The 15,091-nt window shown below is 38.6% G+C and overlaps 1 protein-coding gene across 3 annotated transcripts in view; it reads left to right on the plus strand.

Annotated features, from left to right (window-relative positions):
• Sema5a (semaphorin 5A) overlaps positions 1 to 15,091 on the plus strand; it is a 441,538-nt gene that overhangs the window by 125,342 nt on the left and 301,105 nt on the right. Inside the window, exon 3 of one of the 3 annotated variants that reach the window (XM_031359854.1) lies at positions 12,981 to 13,040. The exons of the other annotated variants lie outside the window; for them this stretch is intronic. The gene's annotated coding sequence lies outside the window, so the exon portion shown is untranslated. The remainder of the gene's footprint in view (positions 1 to 12,980; positions 13,041 to 15,091) is intronic. 3 annotated transcript variants of the gene reach the window in all.

Genomic DNA, 15,091 nt, shown 5'->3' on the forward strand with positions numbered 1-15,091 from the left:
CAAGCACTTCCACCTGCAGAGCTTTCTTATGACCGTGATCGTGGTCATTCTGAACGTAAAGCAAAGATGACTCTATCTGTCTACCCCCAACCACTGTAGACACTTGCCCAAAACTAGAAACATTTTTTTGACTGTCAATGACATATCTTGTGTTACGACTATCTTATGATTTGAAGCAAGCAGGATTTTTAAGCATCCCCAGCTACCTAACATGGAGGCTAAGAAACTGGTATGTGGTGTTGACTGTTTGAAGCAATTCCTCTCTGTTCTTCAAATTCTATAACAATAGCTATCTAAGATTTACTTTAAAATCTATTTGAAGTCTGTCTTCTACAAGAAACCTACTCACACTAGTTTGTTTACACACACACACACACACACACACACACACACACAGACACACACATACATTCCATGTCTTAGAATGCTTTTACTTTTTTTGTTTTGTTTGTTTTGTCGATTCTCATTTTCAATTTATTTGTTAGCACTATTTTTTTTAAATGATGTTAAATGTGCTATTTTATCAGTTCTTAAAAGTCTATCTTTGTTTCACTTTCCAAATTTGGCACTGTTTTAAATAGTTTGTAAATATAAAAAAGATTTGTTTTTATTTTTTGATTTATGGTCTTGTAAGTGTGACTGCAGGTGCCCTTGCAGAGATGGAAATTCTATCCCCTGGAGTTGGAGTTGTGGGTGGTTGTGAGCCACCTGATAGAATTCTGGGAGCTGAACTCTGCAAGAGCAGTGGATGTTCTTACCCACTGAGCCCTCTCTCTACCTCTTAACCTTTATGCTCTTAAAAAATGTAGCTTAGAGCTATACATCCTTTAAGTAGCCAATAAATATTTATTCTTAAGTTCAGTATATATACAACTCAAAATGTTGCTCATATATCTAGAATTGTTTTCATTGAGTAGAGAAGTTGGTTTTCTTTTAATTTTTTTCTAAAGTAGAAATGAATTCAGATCTCATGGGATTTTATTACTGACATGAGGTTGATTTGTTTCATGTTTGAGAAAATAATTCTGGCTTTAGACTTTCCTGGGCTTTAATTATTGTATTTAGTTTAAGATAAATCCAGAGAACAATCTATAAGAATATTCCCCATAGCCATCCTTGCAGAAACCAGTGCTGTCTATTTAACATGTTATAAATTAATATCGATTTCTTGCTGAACTCGACAGCAAGAGATTGCCATTAGGCAAATATTCACATTTTGACAAATCTGCTGATATGGTTGCACAGTCCTTTGAGGCAGAACCTATTTGGTGATGATACTTTAGGCATGTTCTATCTATTTCTAGCAAGTTCTTTGCTGTTTCTCTAGCCACATAGTGCAATGGAAGTATAACAATGTCAGTATGTGCAGGACTGGGAAGACAGAACCCTTTTGCTTCCTGATTGGTACAGAGTGAACCCAGATATTCTGCATTTCTACTGTCCTCTCTTGTCATCCTGTGATACACATCTTGCTCAGCTTGTTCACTCTAGCTGTGTCTCACACATCTTGCAAGTGGCTTATGGTGACAGTTTGAATGAGAAATGTCCCCCACAGGCTTCAGTTTGAAAACGTAGCCTCCAACTGATGATGCTGTTTGTCAAGGTCATGGAACCTTTACATCATGGAGGCCTGCTGGGTAAGGTATATCACTCAAGGCAGGCTTTGAGTGGTTTTAGTCTCACCCCACTTCTGGTCCATTTTCTCTGCATTTTCCTGCCATTGAAGATGTACTCTCTCATCTTCTCTGGTACTCCAACCGCCCGCTACACTACCTCCCAGTCATGATGGATTTTCCTTTATAAACCAAAAGCAAATTAAATGATTTCCTCTACCATGTTCCTTTTGATGTTGACATTTTATTACAGCAACAGAAAATGACTAGCCCACAAAACAAGTTTATTTGAAGTCTCCCCTTTAAAAGAGACATGGAACCAAATGTACCATGAGCTGTACACTCTGGCCAGAGAGCCTTTGAACATGATCTCATGTAGCTAGTAAGGTTGATGAGTATATCCTCGTGGTACCCGCAGATATGTTATCTTGCAGGATACTCGCTTGGCCATTTGCATTTGTCTTATGTCTTTCTGGCATTAGCTTCAAGAGCTGATTGCCTCTTTCTCTGTCCATGAGAAGCTTACTGGCCCTTATTTTTTTGTTATTCAATTCAACAACAGTGTATGGAGGTAACCCAGACCAACAGAACTTCTACCCTAGGACATTCAGGAAACTGAACTTAAAAATGTTTAAAACCTTGTTTAAAATAAGGAAAGGTGTTGTGGATGAATGAAAAGCATGGGAAGCCCTGAGCTAGAATTCATGAACAGTATTTATGGGAATTTCTATGCAGTCCAAATGGTGAGCTTTGGAGACCCTGGGGAATCTGTGTTTCCATGCGACCACTGATGTGCAAAGGACAGAGCTGCTGTAATGGGGAGCGTCTTTTTCATACCGATTTGTTCCCTGACATGTATGAACACAGTCTCTGAGAACATTCCAGGACTCAGCGTTGGGGCCTGTTGTTTCATAGAGTGGTAAAATAATACCTTGCTTAACATTCTGTAACTCTAGAATCTGCTTCCAAACCACAGGGCTCCTCATTAAATGGGTGAGAGAGCTTGCCCTGGGGAACTGCTCACCTGAGTCACCCTTTCCTTGGGTGGCTTGATAATCTGTTCTGGAACTTAGTACCTCTTGAGAAAGAGGCAGTGTGCTGGCTCATTGCTTGTTGGCTTGGGGTCATAGAAGAATATTCTACTTGCATGGGTTAACCCTTTGTGTCCATTAGACCATCCAACTTGCGACTCTTTATCTGTCACTATTTCCTTCCCGTGACCTTGTGACCTAGCTATGAGAAGCTAGTGTCATTAAGCCTTGGTCAGATACCAGGGAATCAGATACCAGGGTCAGATACTTGGTCATGATATCAGGGAATTAGTTTTGAATGGCCTTTTAAAAAGCTATTTCTTTTGTTTTTGAGATCACAGTATAATTATATCATTTCCCCTTTCCATTTCCTCCCTCTGAACTCCTTCATATACCCGCCTCTCTGTCCTGTTTCAAATTCGTGGCCTCTCCTTTCATTCGTTGTAATTGCATGCATATATACATATAAAACATTCCTAAACACAACCTACTCTGTCTATATAATGTTACCTTTTATGCGTGTTTCAGTGCTGACTGTTGGGTGTTCAATAACACGTTGATGCTCTCTTCCCTGAGAAAGACTATTTCTCCTACTCTCAGCGTTCCTTAGTTGCCTATAGTTCTTCAAATAGTCTTTTATAAGGGGAAATTTGTAGTCACTGCTCACCGCAAATACATTTTGAGGTAATTTGATTAAATATGGATCCTGATGATAATAGCTTTAGAGATTTGATCTGTGTTGCTGAGTCTGTAAATGGTTAGCCTTGATTGAAACATTTATTGCTGGTATAAGAAAATTATGGGCTTCTACACTATAATTTGTACTCTATTTTTCTTGAATTTTATATAATATTCTGTAATATAATAAATGTTATAAATTTATTTTCAACCATTTGAGTTTTATGACTTAGATTACAAAAAAATAATCATTGGTACGTCTGGTTTAGCCTCCTGTCAGGTAACTAATGAAAGCCTGTATCAGGAATGTTTGAGAGTTACACATTTCGTAGAGAGAATAAAGGAGCATGAGCACAGGGACGTCTCCTGTGGGTTCTGAGCACCACAGGTTTATTCCTTGGCCTTTGCAGTGACTTCACCAGCACCAACAGCAAGAGAGCCATGTCTGCAGTTTCTCATTCTCTTGTTTCTTAGTGTTTTCTCTTGCTTCATTATATTGTTTATAAGACTTAACCCTCTCCTCACCGACAAGGAGAATTAAAAAAGAAATGTCTTATTTTTTTTTTCAGAGTATGAAATAGCTTAAAATTAAGGTTCAGATCTTCACTGTATTGTGGCAGTGTGTATGTGTTAATCTCTGCACAACAGTCACAATGAGATGAGGTATGTGATGAATTCAATATTATAATCATCCAGCAGCCCACAGAAAAACAGAAATACTATCCTAGTTTTGTAATCAGGCAATTGAACCTTAGAGAAGTGGATTAACACTTGCAAATCATGGGACCAGCCATCTGGTCAAAGAGCTGTCCTTTTCAGTGGCTCCTTGTCTCTATTCTATGTCTTGCAAACCTCCACTGTATTCATGAAACATTTAAGACCTGAGCTCTTTCGTGGTAGAAGGGATACAGCGAGAAGCAACAGCTTTTGCCTATGAACTTGTACTATGTTGGGAGTTAAGAATCCACTATATCACTCTCTAAATATAATCCATATTAAAACATATATTTATGTTAGTTACTAACACCTTTTTCCGTGTTGATAATTATTAACAGCATGACTTAGTTTGTTCTGTACTAAAGTATGAACTCTTTCAAAGTCAGAAAGAAAACAAGGTATATTTCAACCTATGTCTAATTAATTTTAAGACATGTCACTTCAGGGAAACCAGGTGAATAGTATTTAAACACACACACACACACACACACACACACACACACACATTTTTTCAAGTCAATCCCTTCAACATTTCAGATTTTATGAGTACAATGCACCTAATTAGTACATGCCATGACCTATATCACCTTGCTAAATGTGGGAAAAACAGTTTGTCCATTAATGTTTTTCATGATTGACAGTAAGGAAAAGGAAAACCAAATGAGCATGAAGGTAATGAGGGAATTTGTGTGCCCATGTGCACGAGTGTGTACATGTGTGGGTGTGTGCAGAGTTAATTATTGTAAGATTGTACAAATAAGCACTTGCTTTTCATGCTATAGATCAGAAGAGAAAACTGTCTTTAAGAATTCATATTCAGCAAAGTCTGATTCTAATGGCTTGCATTTGAGTTTGTAAAGGCTATATGAGACAGTGTGCTAATTCTGCTCAGAGACATTGGTGTGCAGGACGTGGTGAGAGTCAAGAGAGCAGGCAGCTCTTTGCTGGGACCATTTGGCTTAGCTATCTACACCGGGCCAATTCCCATTTATACTTGCCTCAAGAAAACACTCATGGGATGACAGTGTTTCCCAGAAATATTTCCATATGGCCAGAAATCCTGCCCAGTGATCAAGGTTTTTAGTTTGTTAATGATTCCTAGAATAGCGATTTAGGGCATGCATAAGTGTTTTGTGATCTGAAATACTGTTGACAGTTTCACTCCCATTGTAACCTCGAGCAGTGGAGGAGTGAGGAATGGGTGGTGTCATGGGTAAGCGGTGACCAGAGGCCCTGAACATCTGTGAGGCCTTACCAGAACGTAGGTGCCATGTAGCTGGCGTCTTGCATAAAGAAGAAAAATGTGGTTCCTGTGATGGTTGCAAAGTCCCAGAAGAATTTTGTCTAGTCAAGCACAGACAATGCAGGAAACATTCTGTTTACCTGACACATGGTGTTTTGTACTCTGTACCATTAAAGATTGACACGGTGATTGACTGGTGCAGGAGATAGGATGTGTAGAGACTTGGGTACAGCTTTGCAGGTTCAATCTGCCCACGGTCACCATTTTGTTCTCCTTGAGGTACTGAATTAAAAAAGGTTATCTTCTCTCCTTTCTTTTAAGTCAAGAGAAAGGCCAGCAGGCAGGAGGAAATTGCTACTGTATTGAATTTGGTGGAGAAGCCTGCATATAGACACTGGGGATTGTCTGAGGGTTGCATGGCACATGTGTAGGAGATGACTTCTTGAGCATAGAGCTGAGTCTCTACCAGCACAACTATTAGGAAAACAACAAAAATAGGCAACATAAATTATCAGGTAATTTTTAACTTTAGTTAATATAAATTTTAACATAATTGGCAATTTAAAGTACTGCAAAGTGTTTAAAGTAATTGGTGAAATCAGTTCCTTCATGAATATGTATGTGTTAACAAACTTGTTGATAAAATGCAGTTAAAAATATGCTTTGAGCTAAAACTGATGAATAAGGTTGTCAAGTTTGCACTGATTTTTAAATGGCCATCAGACTGCTTTAAATATCAATAGCTGTTATGAACATTCATAGAAGTTTTGTATGGATATTTTATTTTAGGTATGTGTATAGGAGTGGGATTATGAGGGCATGAGATTCTATATATACAGGGACCATATCTGTCTGTCTGTCTGTCTGTCTGTCTATCTATCTATCTATCTATCTATCTATCTATCTATCTATCTCTATGTGTAACACACACACACACACACATACACACACACACACACACACACACACACACACACACACACACACACACACCTTGTGTATGGGTAACCACAGAGTCCAGAAAGGGCATCAGATTTTGTGGATCCAGAGTTACAGATGATTGTGAGCTACCCAATGTGGATGCTAGAAATCAAACTTGAGTTCTTTACTTCCCAGGCCAAATAATTTAATACTAGCTTACATTTGAAATGTACTGTGTATTTTATAAAGCTGAAAAGTATTCCCGTTTCCCCAGTGGTGATGGTACAGTATTTTCACAAGATTATCAGGCTACCTAAGTAAATATATCTTTATGCATAGAAGACACAGGACTTCACAGTAGTTCTCAGTAAAACACACCCATGTTCAAGGCTTCATGTTGCACTTTGTAAACAGTTCAATACCTGGGACTTGTTGACTTATTTCCCAGAGTCAGTTTCTTGTCTAGATTAAAACATGTCTATCTATTTCAAGCTAGCATGACTTTTCTTATCATATTCATGCCACTGCATGAAGGGAATTATTGGTGAGTGTGTGTGTGTGTTTCTGTGTGTGTGTGTGAGTATGTGTGTGTGTGTGCTTGTGAGTGTATGTGAGTATATGTGTATGTGAGTGTATGTGAGTATATGTGTATGTGAGTGTATGTGAGTATATGTGTATGTGTTTGTGTATGTGATTTGTTTGTGTATTTGACTCTCTCTCTCTCTCTGTGTGTGTGTGTGTGTGTGTGTGTGTGTGTGTATGTGTGTAAAATGCTAATGGCCATGTAGAGAAGACTTTTCACCCGGCAGACTGAAGGTGTTTGCATCTGGTACATCTGAATTGTAGCCACAGCCATGTTGCACATCTGTGTCCATTGTGAGACTCCTAGGAGCTTGGTTTCTCAGTGCAGCCTTGACTTTCCTTCCGGTAATCTGTCAGAACCACCATTAAACACTGGAGTGAGAGAGATTGGACAATAAAGTACTTTTGAGGATTGTGAGCACATTTTATTTTATCTACAGAAAGATATGAAGGGAAAACTCATGTGATAAATGGAGATGCTGGCCATGATGTGTAGAGCAAGTTAGTACTGACTTTTACTTAGGGACTTACAGGTAGATGCCACAAATACACTTAATTTGGTCTGGAATTAAGCCCACACTAGTGTCATATTTTCTCTAGGTTCCTGGGCTTCATAATGTTTCTTTTCTTGATTTGTGTATTGGTACTTTTGCTTCCCTGATTAGGTTTGGGATCAATATACTTGTTGGGTGAAAAAACCCCACTAATTTAAATTCCAGTTTCCCACTGTATTCCTGTAGAATCTTAAGAGAAGGTATAACATGAGCTTATATTTTAACTCTCCCTGTTGATAATGGAATAGCCTCCGTACCTTCAATAGAGACGGGCAAATATCAACCTGTAGGGTACTGGGTGTCCTGGTGCCACTGAGTTAGGATGATGTCTTTTGGGTCAAGATCCAAAAGATCTTTGACGAAGTAATGGAACATTTTTCTTAAAAAGCAAAAAAAAAATTCTCTGGCATGGTCTTCTAACTTCTGAACAATCAAAAATGGGTCACACATTTTATGAAGGAGGGAAGTTGTAGAGGCTTTCCTTATGTAATGATAATTAGAGACTGCTTAGCACCCCATTGTATCATGATTACTTTCTATATCACTTTCATAGCAACATAATACATCATGAAATTTATATCACATATAAATATTATAGTAGTTTCACCTTCCTACTTGGAGTAAATTTGCTAAACACCCCAAACTCCAAAACTTATACAGAATTACATATCGTAAATCATCCTGATGAGCAGGCATATTTTCCCCACAAATTAATCAAAACAGTTAAGGCCCTTGTTCTCATGTCTGATGGTTACTATGGTTTTCCAGTGGGTGGGCCCTTTACTTCTGTGCTTCATGCTCATTTGTTAGGTAGATGCTTTCATGAGTATGGGAAAAGCTCAAAGATTATTTCTGTTTGGAGATGAAAATAAAAGACTTGCCATCAGGTAGTAGTTCAGCTGGAATTTGCAACCTAGGAGTCACAGCCCAAGATCAGGATACTAGGAATTTTAAGGATTTTTGTTGTTAGGGCTTTTGAGACATGGTCTCATTCTCTGGCTAGGCTATTCTGGAACTCATTCTGTCATACTCAGTAGCCTAGAGCTTATACCAGTTTACCCACATTAGCCACTGAGTGCTGCCATTTCAAGCTTGAGGCTGGTTGTTTGTAGGTATAAATGCACTTTAAAAATGTGTGTGTGTGTGTGTGTGTGTGTGTGTGTGTGTGTGTACTCATTTGAGGGTGTGGATATATGTGCCTATGTGCACCTATGCCAAGGCCAGAGAAAGATATTGGATGTCTTCCTTTTTTACTTTATACATTTTTGCCTCACACAGAGTCACTCATGACCATGTTCTTTGTGGGAGGAGTGGGCTGGCTGACCTGACCATAACCCTCTCTGTACTCATCCTTTCCTGCTCCATCCCCCAATGCTTGGAGTTACAGGTGCAAACAATTATGTCCAGCTTCTTAAGTGGGTGTTCAAGAATCAGAATCCTATTCATACAAAGAAAGGCTTGATACCTGTTGAACCATCCTTCTAGCTGAGAAGTAGAACAGAGCACAGAACAGACCAACACCCATGCCTTGATCAGGGTTTCTAAGGAATGCAGGTGAGAAAGGCAGGCTGATGCCTTGGCATTGGATACTAAATTTGATCTGCCTGTGCAAGGAGTGACCTCATGGAGGTCACACTTGTGCTTGTGAAACATCTCACCTGTGGGAGTGAACTGTCTGCTGCTGAAAGCAAAACCAATTGGGTCTGCTTTCTTCTTTGTGGTTAGTAACTCATTCCTCGTGTGGCTGTAGCCATAAGCAGAGGAAACTGTAAGTGTTTTCCTGAATACTAAGATGGAGCCCAATATTCTGCCTTCTATCCAGGATCTTACAGGGGCACATATCTCTTATTCTCTCTCTCTCTCTCTCTCTCTCCTTCTCTCTCTGCCTCAGTTTCTCTGTCTCCCTCCCCCCTCTCTCTCTCTTTTTCTCTCTCTCCCTCCCTCCCTCTCTCCCTCCCTTTCTCTCCCTCTCTCTCCCTCTCTCTCTCCCTCCTCTCTCTCTCTCTCTCTCTCTCTCTCTCTCTCTCTCTCTCTCTCTCTCTGTTTTGTTTTATTTCACTTTTATATGATACAATATTTCAATTTAGACCTGGGTGTCCTAGAACTCATATGAGGAATCTAATGGGTAAGTATATCTACCAGTCTGGTCTTGAATTCACAGAGACCTTCCTGACTCTGCCTTGCAAGTGCTGGAATTAAAGACAAGCCACCATGCTCAGCCTTTAACCACCTTTTGATGGAAATGAAGTCTACATTAGAGAACCAGAAAACCTGTGTGCTCTGTTTTCTACAACAAGATTGCTCTATATCACATGCTGTAGGGGCTTCAAGCATCAAAACAAAGCATAGCCATGACAGGATAGAAGTGCTCATTCCTGCCTGTGTGCCTGTGTGCTTGTGTGTTTCTTGTTAGAAGCTCAGAGTTTTACATAATAGTGTTGATCTGCCAAGGCTGATAAACCAGTTTCTTTTTTTCAAGTAAGGTGGAGTTTTCACCCAGGCAATGAATCTAATGAATAAGGAGGAAGAGGTTCTGTTACCGGGAATGCCGTTCATTGGCACCTAGCTTCTGCCTATATGGCAAATAGTCTTAAATATTCTTTACCCACCTGCAGATGGGAACTCCCTATTCTATTGGGTAAGTGCATGGTTTGGCTCTGCCTATCAGAACATGTAGATTCTGGTCACTCTTCTTCAGACCCACTCAAGTTTTTCATCATTTTAGAGTAACTCTCAATCCTATGACTCAGTTCCTCATATTAGTCTGGCAAGCTTGAACTGCATCAGAATATCGCCTTAAGCTGTCTGATAAAATAATCTCGCCTCACTCATTTAGTCTACAGGTAAATACTTTTCTTGCTTTAAGCTACAAAATTAGTGAATGCTCACTAAAATTCAGTCAACATGTCAGAATATTTTAAAACACATTCTTGCTACCTTGGAGTAACTGTACTTGACTTTCTACTGACAAATGTAAAATACTTATTTGCTTTATTTTAGTCAAAAACTGAATTTCTCTCTCTCTCCCTCTCCCTCCCTCCCTCCCTCTTTCTCTCTGTTGGTAAATATGCATATTTTGTTTTCACTCTATATTGTTACTGGATTTATATGCCAGAATGTCGAGTTTTACTGCATTGGTTTTACAGGCTGCACAGTATCTAATGGTATGGATATATCATAATTTATTTGATCTCATTACTTAGAACCTCGGCTATTCATTTCAAACAAGTAAATGTGTTTGCTTCCCCTCATCCTAGCAACTTCTAATCTGAGGCTTTATGGTATTGCTTTGCCAGGAGGATGCTATTTTTGTTTCCAGCCCAGTGAGATGGTTCCGTACTTACAAAGCTCACTGGCTCTATGGACTCCTTCCACATTAGCCTGTGTCTTATTTCCTACCATTGCTGCTTCTTGCATGATGGGTTCTTTCAGCAAATATTAGAGATTTTCTTCGTGAGACAAATGCTGAGAGGTGAGGGCCCACAATAATGAGCCACCATTTCCATGCTGAGAGGACATCAAGTCACAAGTCAGAAGAAGCCAGGCAGCATGTAGACACCTTCTAAGGGTGTTTCCCATAGAAGAGAATGTAAAACATACTGACCATGATACTAAAGATAGTTTGTTAGTTGCATTAATGCTTTCACTGAGGGAACTGATGAACATGGATGGAAATGGGGGGTTGGTACCTGATCTGGGCTTCCAAGGGTGGACGTGGATCTAGTTCTGATAGAAACCTGGTGGAATGTGTTCTAGGTAGAAGGGAGAGTGAGAGGCCTGGGAACAGTTAGCATGACAGCTCTGTTAGTGTGCCCCCAATCATGACCAGTTCATGCAACACGCATCTATTTTCACATTAGCAACATTGGGCTCTTGTTTCTGTATCTCTGGCTTTGTATAGTTTTATTGAATTCAAATACTTCTAATTTTTTTATTCTTTTTATTTTAATAAATATTGATTTACTATATTATATATGCTTCTAATTTTATGTCAGTTTTCTGTTTGGGGCATTTATGTGTGTTTCACAGAGCTGCTGCCCATCCATTGAACTATGATAACATATGCCATGAAGACGACTATGCTTTCACTAAGCAGTAGACTCTGATGTGGCTTCTAAGATTTTTCTATTATAAACAGTACAATTATAAATTTTTATGTGTTTCTTGAGCAGATGTGGAGTTTTCCCAGCACCAAGGCAGCATGCACTCACAGCTGTTGTGAGACGCTGAACTGCTCCTCTTGTCTTTGTCTAGGAGAGTACTAATTTGTTTCCCATGAAATGCATTCTTTTTTTGTCTTCAGTCTTACTTGTTTACATTCATCTTTTCTTATTTACAGCTTCCTAATTCCTAAGGAGTATGCTGCCTTTTTTTTTCAAGTTGGCTCATATGATTTTAAGTTACGTGTTCTTTTTAAAATGTGTTATGGAAGATGGAAACTGAGGCCAGAGAACAGCCGCCATGGTGATTTCATACCAGATGGGTCTGGTCAGCTGCCTGCTTTTTGCAGTATAGCCTACTCTGTACCAGCATTCATGGGCAGAGGAGTCAACAGCAGGGGCTTTGTGGACTGAGTTACTCCATGGCTGCTCCTTAAGCTTTAGGTGGCATAAACAGTCATTTATATATACCGCAACAACAATGTTTATGACCTTTATTGTTTGGGAACTACTTGACAAACTATGTACTGTTTTATTACCTCCTTAGGAATTGTATCTTTGAGCTACTCTTTTTGTATTATAATTAACCACTAAACCATCATTTGGCTTTTAATATTTTGAAATATAGATACAAAAATATGTCAGAATTACTTTTAAACCATAATGACCTTTACTACAAGATCCATGATGACCTTTCTACATTCCAGGATAATGAACTGAAAAACGCAGCACCGTCTGTTCCCAGCACATATACATGTCACAGCAGAGTGTAATGGGCTAATAATTAGGTGCTTTTGTGGCCACTCAGTTAAGGTCTAATTTGACCTTGCTTTTGAAGTCTTACATGTAGGCTACTAGAGATCAGGCAGTTTTCTGTAGATTCTATTGTGAAATTCATTGCAAGTATGATTCATTGACTATAATAAACTGAGCAAGTTCTTCCCTTGATCTAGAAGGAAGTGCTTAGACCTTCACAATGAGCTAACTCACCAGCAAGAAATCTTGATATCCACACCTTTCAGTGCTTTCTAAAGAAGTTCATAAGACTTATATGCATGCTACTATGTCTTGGGACCTGGGAATCTGTAGAGAACAAAAAATGTCTTTGTCTCCACTTGTTTATATCCCAATGTGTTAAATGGTATTTAATCAAAGACATCAAGTGATTGCCAAACATAAATTTTAGAGGTCCTTTCAGTATCCTTTCGATGACTGATGACAAAGCCATTGGGAAATATTTTGCTGTCTTTGACCAAGTCATTATGTTTTATATTAATCTCATTCATTCTCTCAATTGTATTCCTGGCTTGATTTTCCTTCTTTGAAGGTACTGAATATTTTTGTCTATGCCCTTGTGGAATATTTTAATATATTGATTGTTTATTGGATATATTTAAAATGGAAGAATAATTTTTATACATATATTATGTGGTTAAATTATGGGGATTGTGACCTCTTTTTAAATAAATCTTTTGTTGCAGGTTTTAAACACCCCACAAACCATCAAGCAAGCAGTTTCACAGAGATGTTAACAGCCTCAGGTAGGAGAAAAAGGAAAGTTTCGTCAGTTTTTGAATTATATTTAATAAAGGCTGAGTCATTGGAAGAAAGTGCTGTGAAAAACCTACAGGAGATTTAAGTCCTATGAGTCAGCCAGAGCTTCTGCAAGATCAGTGGATGCAGAGGCAGAAGGAGGATCATGTGTATATGTGTGCCTGTGTGTAGCTGGCCTATAGTGAAGTAGAGAGTTGGAAAAGGAAGGTCCAGGAAGGTTTTGCCAGCCATAGAAACAGGGTTTTTGATGGGGTCAGTGGTTTTCACATTTGGGAAGCTCCCTGGGAGCTCCTGAAGGTTTTAAAGCAACTATACTCACTTTATCAAGCTCCTTTGTAGTTTTTTCTGGTCATAGCACCAAAAACAACAACAAAAAGCATTTTTGAGGATAGGAGTGCAAAGTCCAAAGACCAATGACAAGGCTTTCTGCAAACCCAGCGGAAGTTGAAATGAGAGGGTAGAATTAACCCACGAGAGGTTGAAATGAGAATACAGGGTTAACCCAGGAGAGGATAAAGTGAGAGGGTAGAATTAACCCAGGAGAGGTTGAAGTGAGAGGGTAGAATTAACCCAGGAGAGGCTGAAATGAGAACACAGGGTTAACCCAGCAGAGGCTGAAGTAAGAGGGTATATATGGTAAGCTTGTGATTGTAGCAACAGAGGTGAGCAAAGGGCACTGTTTGGTGCTTATATGGAACAATAACGGCACCTTTAATCATGGTTTAGCATATTAGTGGACATAGGATGATAAAAAACAGGACTCCAACTCTTAAGTGAGAAACTTGGGCGGAGACCTGGGCTAAGGAGAAGTGATATTAGTTGAGTTTTTATTAAACTACATTTAACAGCTTGCTTGATGATTTGTGGGTGTTTAAAAACCTGTAACAAAAAGATTTATTTAAAAAGAGGTCATAATCCCCATAATTTAACCACATAATATGTATGTAAAACATTATTTTGCGTTTTAAACACATTCAGTTTCTAAAGACATTTCCTTGTTTTAAGTAAGTATATGTGAAGAAGTAAATAGACAGGATTTCAGGCATAGGTTGCCAAATGATAGAAGGTAACAGAACACTGAGGTGGCCTTTGAAGTGCTGATGGGCTGGAACTCTGAAAGGCCTTAATGTAAGGTAAAGCTTGGTCAGTAGATCATTGGCTCCAAGATCTGTGAATGATTGTACAGCTACTTATCCAAGTTTCATTTCCAGTGAGACACACATTCATTTTGGAAATGAGGACCAGACATTCATAACAGCAACATGGTAGGAGACATACTAACTAAAATTTCATTAACTCACGTTTCCATGACTGGCAAGTAAGAACGAGTGACCGTATATGTACTATAAAGTTATTTACAGGAAATATATATATATATAAATTCCATCAGCAAACCTATTTTGTAATTTAACAGACATTATTAATCATTAGCTACTAGGATTTTTGTTTTTATTATAATCTCATTAATTTTAATTTTATAATGCATGTTTTGTTCATACTTTTTGTGCATACTTGCCACACATATATTGTTTAGTTTTGATTATGTTTTGACAAACAGGATTATAACAGAGTCAAGTAAACATGTGTCAACTTTCTATGTCTGGTATCAGATAGACACAGTGTCCATCCTAGGTAGAATTTGAAAAACCAAGTAAGGAAACTTTCATTAACTACTCTATTTTTTTTCTAAGTGCATTAGCAGTCTGATTTTTATCTCATCACATTTCATGATATTTATATTTCAACTTAGAATAATTACCTTAATAAAATTACTCTGCCTTGAATGGTAATGTCTCTTCTTCTTTGTTCTTGTTTTTTTTTTTTTTTTTTCATGTGGTTCTGGTAAATGAAGAAAACTGGAATTACTTATCTAGACCCCCAAGGGCTTTTCTGCATGGTCATAGCTCTCTTCTGTTCTCACAGTTCCAGGCCCCCGAGAACTCCTCTTGTTAGCTCGTCTGCCTATAATAATCCCTTCATCCCTTTGACCATTAACTGGAAAATTATGACATTTAGAAAGGACATTTCTCAAAACCAT

The sequence above is a fragment of the Mastomys coucha genome, unplaced genomic scaffold (genome assembly GCF_008632895.1).
Source record: "Mastomys coucha isolate ucsf_1 unplaced genomic scaffold, UCSF_Mcou_1 pScaffold8, whole genome shotgun sequence".
Classification (NCBI taxonomy): Eukaryota; Metazoa; Chordata; class Mammalia; order Rodentia; family Muridae; genus Mastomys; species Mastomys coucha.